The sequence below is a fragment of the Meleagris gallopavo genome, chromosome 4 (assembly GCF_000146605.3).
Source record: "Meleagris gallopavo isolate NT-WF06-2002-E0010 breed Aviagen turkey brand Nicholas breeding stock chromosome 4, Turkey_5.1, whole genome shotgun sequence".
NCBI lineage: Eukaryota > Metazoa > Chordata > Aves > Galliformes > Phasianidae > Meleagris > Meleagris gallopavo.
In genome coordinates, this window is record NC_015014.2 from 60,690,818 (window position 1) to 60,696,307 (window position 5,490).

At 35.7% G+C, this 5,490-nt stretch overlaps 1 long non-coding RNA gene across 1 annotated transcript; it reads left to right on the forward strand.

The window, feature by feature from the left end:
• Window positions 1-25: 25 nt before the first annotated feature.
• Window positions 26-3,224, forward strand: LOC109367430. The gene is made up of 2 exons (XR_002114566.1): window positions 26-122; window positions 2,387-3,224. It is a non-coding gene; the product is annotated as an uncharacterized LOC109367430 (long non-coding RNA).
• The last annotated feature ends 2,266 nt before the right edge of the window (window positions 3,225-5,490 follow it).

Consider the following 5,490-nt stretch of genomic DNA (forward strand, 5'->3'; position numbering starts at 1 on the left):
TAAATATAATAATTCCACACTAGAACATAAAGCTGTAGATTTTCTTTTTCGTCCTTACAGCACTGGTGAAAAGAACAATGGAATCCCTTCAGCAAACCACAGCCTTGGAAGTGCCACTGAAGGTAGAAACAATTCTGAATTTCCACTGCTATCTCAAGGATATGTAGCTTTCTATGTTGTTGTCATTACATTAAGAATCTAGAAACAACTACTTTGACTTTCACTTCAATGGTTTCACGTTCATATTTGCAGGTAATAGTTTTTTTAGAATTACCATAAAAAAATCTAAAGGAAAAATAATTGAAAGAAACTCAGCCTTTATTTTGGCAAGCGTGACTGTAGCGCACTGTTCGTCTTAGCTATACAGTACAGTAATTTCAAAATCCATTTCATTTATTGCCGTGGGATTTCTGATGGGTGTGGTAGAATGAGAAACAATGCTTTAATAAGCATTCTGAAACGTGCATTCATAACAATATTGCAAAAGATCTTTCTTCAGTAATTTTCACTTAGAAAACTGATCTTTTTAGAAAGACATACAAAAAAAAAATCACTCCTTCCAGTTTAAAGCATGGCCCATTGTCTATTTGAACTGCATCTGTAACAGCTGAGAAGATAGCTAAACAGCTACTATATCCATTTCCATTGTGTCTAATTGTAATTACATAATGTAACTATGGTTTTTCTCTCTACAAGGTTGATGCCCTTTGCTTCTAGTTCACTGCTCAGCTTTTGTTGATAAGGGATTTCAGTCTCTGGAATACGTGAATTAAGAGAGTAATTGCCCAAGGGTTTCCTTTTACCTGAGGAAACGGAATGTTTGGTGTTGCCAGATAACTCATTCTCCAGTATACCTGAATGAGATCTGGGGATAGAAACAGATTTTTTCTGTTTATTTCATAAATATTTACAACATACAGGCTTTTATTAATGGGAATAGTTGAAAAAGAAAACTAGTAGATAAATTTTAGCTTATATTCTTTCCTCCAGGTCTCCTATTTCAGCATTTGTGAGGCCAGCCTTCCCTTGAGATCTTATAGTTACATATTTCTGGCCCCCAGTGGAGACTCATTAAATTAAGTATGGCATTACTAATAGTATATAAGGCGAATAGCGACACTGCAGTCCTTCCTTGATAGTTCTGGGATTCACTTTTTTGAGGACATTGTCAAAGACAACATTGTTCATATTTTGCCTAAGAAAGTCATTGATATGAAATAAAATATGAGCAATAGGTTTGTAATAAAGACAGATGTTTGCACACAATGAGGATGCTCACAGTTACACAGCCTAATGTTACCTCTTGCAGACTAACCACTGGCAGAAGTTCATCAAACTACAGCACATAGCATGGTTCCTTTCTTATACTAGAAGCGTCGTACCACACACTGACAAATGCACCTAGGTGCGTTAGCAGATGGATTCTATATGCCACTCCTATGAGAACAGTGATTCTCTTTTAAATGGAAACTGCATTTTAATAGGTAAAAAGAAACAGTATTGGACAATAGGTAGTTGTCTGGGGTTTTGAAAGATTTGGATATTTTTATAAGCAGTAGAAGTATTTGGAGATGCGTGTTTTCTTACCTTGTCTTGGTCTCCTTTTCCCAAGTGAATTACCATAGAAGTCATGACATATTTTTACTCTTACTGCATGTTAGGCTACACACATCATGAAGACACTTCATCTTCCTCTGAAACATCCAAAATGGATCAATGGCAGAGACCACATACAAACCATAAAGTGTAAACAGTTTGATCTCAGTGAAGAATTTGAGACTGATCTTTTTTCAAGAAGTCTGTATTTTTGTTCATGTTATCTTTCTGTACAGTAAATACTTATTTTAGGATTAGAGATATTGAAGATGAAAAGATTTTTGTCAAATGCTCCTGCTTTCCTTCAGCACACTTCCCTCAACTAGCTACATATTATGTGCTCTATTAATATGAATGTTATCTCTTATTATGGAAGAAAGATATCATTAAAGTAGAGCACACATGTCATCGTAATAGGGAGAGATTTTTTCTTCTTCGAGGAAAAGAATTCTTTACCTTTGAAGTAGCTTCTTTTCCAAAATGTAGTCCTTGCTAATGAGGCAGCTTTCATGTCAAAATATCTACTGTACTACACCAGTAACTGCAAAACAAACTGAAAAGGAGCCAAGGCAACAACAAATATACCTCAGGTCTGTAAAAGTGGATGATTTTTTAAAAAGCAGTATCTTAATCAAAATTGTAATTGCAATTAAGTATTACTAGATGCGAAGAACACTTCACATAGATAGGTGAGTAATCTAGAGCATTATCCATATCCAAAAGGAAAAGCAAAAATAGTAATCTTGCTATAAGAGATGTGTTTGTTTAATTTTTTTGTTGTTGTTGACAGGTTCCCTTGAAAGTGCTTCTTACCACTGGGAAATCATGGGGGTGTATGACAGAATTGCAGGAGATGTAAAACAGTCATCAGGGATGTTATTCAGTACCCGTACACCTCATTGGCCCGTGCTGATTCCTCACTGAATCACTAGGCAACAGCGCTGCTGGATCTTTCATAAGCACCTAATACTCTGCATGTGAATTTTTTTTACTTCATTTTGTCTGTAGCCCTAGGCAACAGCAGTGAGATAAAACTGGATTTTACCAGTTCATTGTGTTTCCTTTAGCCAAGGTAACCAGCAGGGAGCTGCTTTTGTTCAGAGCTAAACTGCTACATGCAAGAAATGAAGCAAGACAATATTAACCCTTTGGGAACATGACAAATATATTTGAGTTAAATGGATGTTTAGATTATAATACTAAATATTTGGTGAAGTGCCTTTGTAAAAATACATAAAATCTGGAATTAGAAAGACACTATTTGAACTGTACCAGCAGCTGCTTAACTGTTGCATTCAGCTTATTCTATAATTTGTGAGTAGATGGCAGCTGCTGTATGTCTTTTTCCAGAGACTTAGAAAAGAGTTCCTTACAAGTGAGTTTTACTTTACTTTGTATTTAGAATTTTAGAGTAAAATGAAAACTGCATTAAATGTGTTAAAAAAAAATAGCCAGATTGATGTCAATTCTATTAATTTCGAACTCAGATTGTACACTGTAGCTTTAGCATACTTTTGAGGAGGTATTTTAGTTTTCCCTGGTCTATTAATTTTATTATTGATATAATGCTAAATACAGCTTAGATAAATGTTGAGATTCAGACTTACACTTTAAAGGATTCAAGCTTCTTCTTCAGTGTTTGGATTTGTTATTGATACTTTATTGTTCTGTAGAGTTATTCTTTAAGTAAGTTTGTTTTATAAATATTTACTGTTTGCCAAGTTCTGCCTCTTTGACTGTGGAAGATGAAACCATTCTCAGCATCTACTGATCATTTGGAAGTTGAAGTCAAACAAAAAATTTGTATGAGAAGTTCAATATCTTTCAGCATTAGACCTCAAATGATCAAAGTAATATAATTTAAATTTTAAATGTGTTGAGTTACAGAGATTTTGCAACAGTTTTAATTTGTATCCTTAGACAATTTTGCATTATCCTTAAAGGCATTAACTAATAACTATTGCATATGACTTGTACATAGCCTGTCAGATGAAGCAAGTTAGTTATTTCTAAAAATTCATATTGCTATAAAATTAGCAGTGGTCACATAAGCAAAGTCAGAACATTTTACATATTAATCATGGGCCTCTTTGGGTGGGAGGCAGATGATTATAGTGATGAATCTATCTCTGGGCACCAGATTTGCCCTTTTTGATTTTGTAGCTTTCCTTCCTGTTTTTACATCTCCGAGATAACCATGCAATAGGGGCACTGCTTTATCATACATGTGAGGTTCATTTTGTATAGGCTGGTGTGAGGACAAAAGACAAACTGGTTCAAGCCCAGGATCTCAAGACAGCTGTGTCCCCACAACTTGCAGGATGTGTACTAGGAACTCAAGATATCTTCTAGTGCTCCAGATTCACTAGTAAAGAAACAGTGTTTTCTTCCAGTTGTAGGCCATGAGTGCACTAGCATATATAAAATTATTGTGGGGGGGAACTAGACCTCTTTGATGTTGTACATGCAATAATCATCAGATGTGCTATGAAACATTATAGATACTGGGATGTGTTCTTCAATCTTCCCCTTCTCTTCTTTATGAATAGCCAGATAGTCTTCACTGCTTGGCCTATTCTACTTTGTTAAGCTATCACTTTTGGGGATTATTAGATTTTTCAGTACACACTGAAGTGGACCTCAAAGCTCCTCTCTGAATGAGTTTTTAACTCATGAAATCCCACATACTGAGAAGAGTGCTCACTCTCCAGAGTAATTGCTTTTACTTTGCATTCCATTCTTGCCGACTTCCATCCTATACTGCAAAATAGGTTTTGGAAATACTCGTATATTTCAAGTTGTGGAATAGCAGAATTATTTCTCTTTACTGTGGCAATCATTGCCTTGTACAAACTACTTGAGATAGGGTAGTGTTTGCTATTATGGACAAGGCATCAGTTTTACCTCAGTTGTGTACTAACCTATGTATTACTATAAATTCAGAGCAGTACAGTTTTTCTAAGCTCTTGATAAGAGACAGTGCAGCATGCCTCAATCTAAAGAGCCATTATAGGGAAACAGGGCCAGTCCTGACAACAAGTTTCCTCCCAAATAAGTGCAGGTAAAAACATTCTGTATTTGATGATTGCTAGGAATTCCGTTCAGCTGGCACAATAATTTCCACACAACTGAATTCAAGAATCTTATTATTATAAATGACCACTTTTTCATGTTACTTTGGTTTGGCACAAAGGGGATTGCAAAACATGAGTAGGCTGGAGCGGGAGCAATCATAAGAGTCCCTTTTCAATCTCTAAAACTGTTTGACCTCTAGAATGATTCTCTCTCAAAATCTATGAGACAGTACAGGGAGAGCAATAAATAGAACATCTGTTTGAAGTGCAGAGAACTCTACAGAGGTAAGGCTTAAAAAAAATATATATATATGAGGAAACAGAATACATGAAAAAAAATGAAAGGTGGGAATAGGTGGCTCTGTATACTTTAGTGAGTAGAAGTTTCCCTAGCTGATTCTCTGAACAATGTGAAAACCCTGTTTGAGCTGCTTTATATCTTTGGCTTCAGTTCATGTTTGTCACATAGAATAGTGGTGAAGGAATGATACTTGAAAACCATTTAACTCATTTTCTGTGAGAAGCGTACTAGCACAGCTATTTTGCTGGTATTCGCATGGCTGTGGCATGACCAATATACGTATCTGCTAAGGATTTGAATCTTTATGTCCACCTACCACTGTGAAACAGTAACACACTGATCTTTTATGTTGAACCAAGATGACCACAGTGAAAACCGTAATAGCCAAAGTTCAAGAACTGGGCTCAGATGTTATTGAGCAAGACATTTACACGTGGGAAAAGGAAACAGCGCACATTGACGTATTTTTTTGAAAATGAAAGTAGGTTAAGAATGTGAATCTGCTGGAGCATCCAGAAC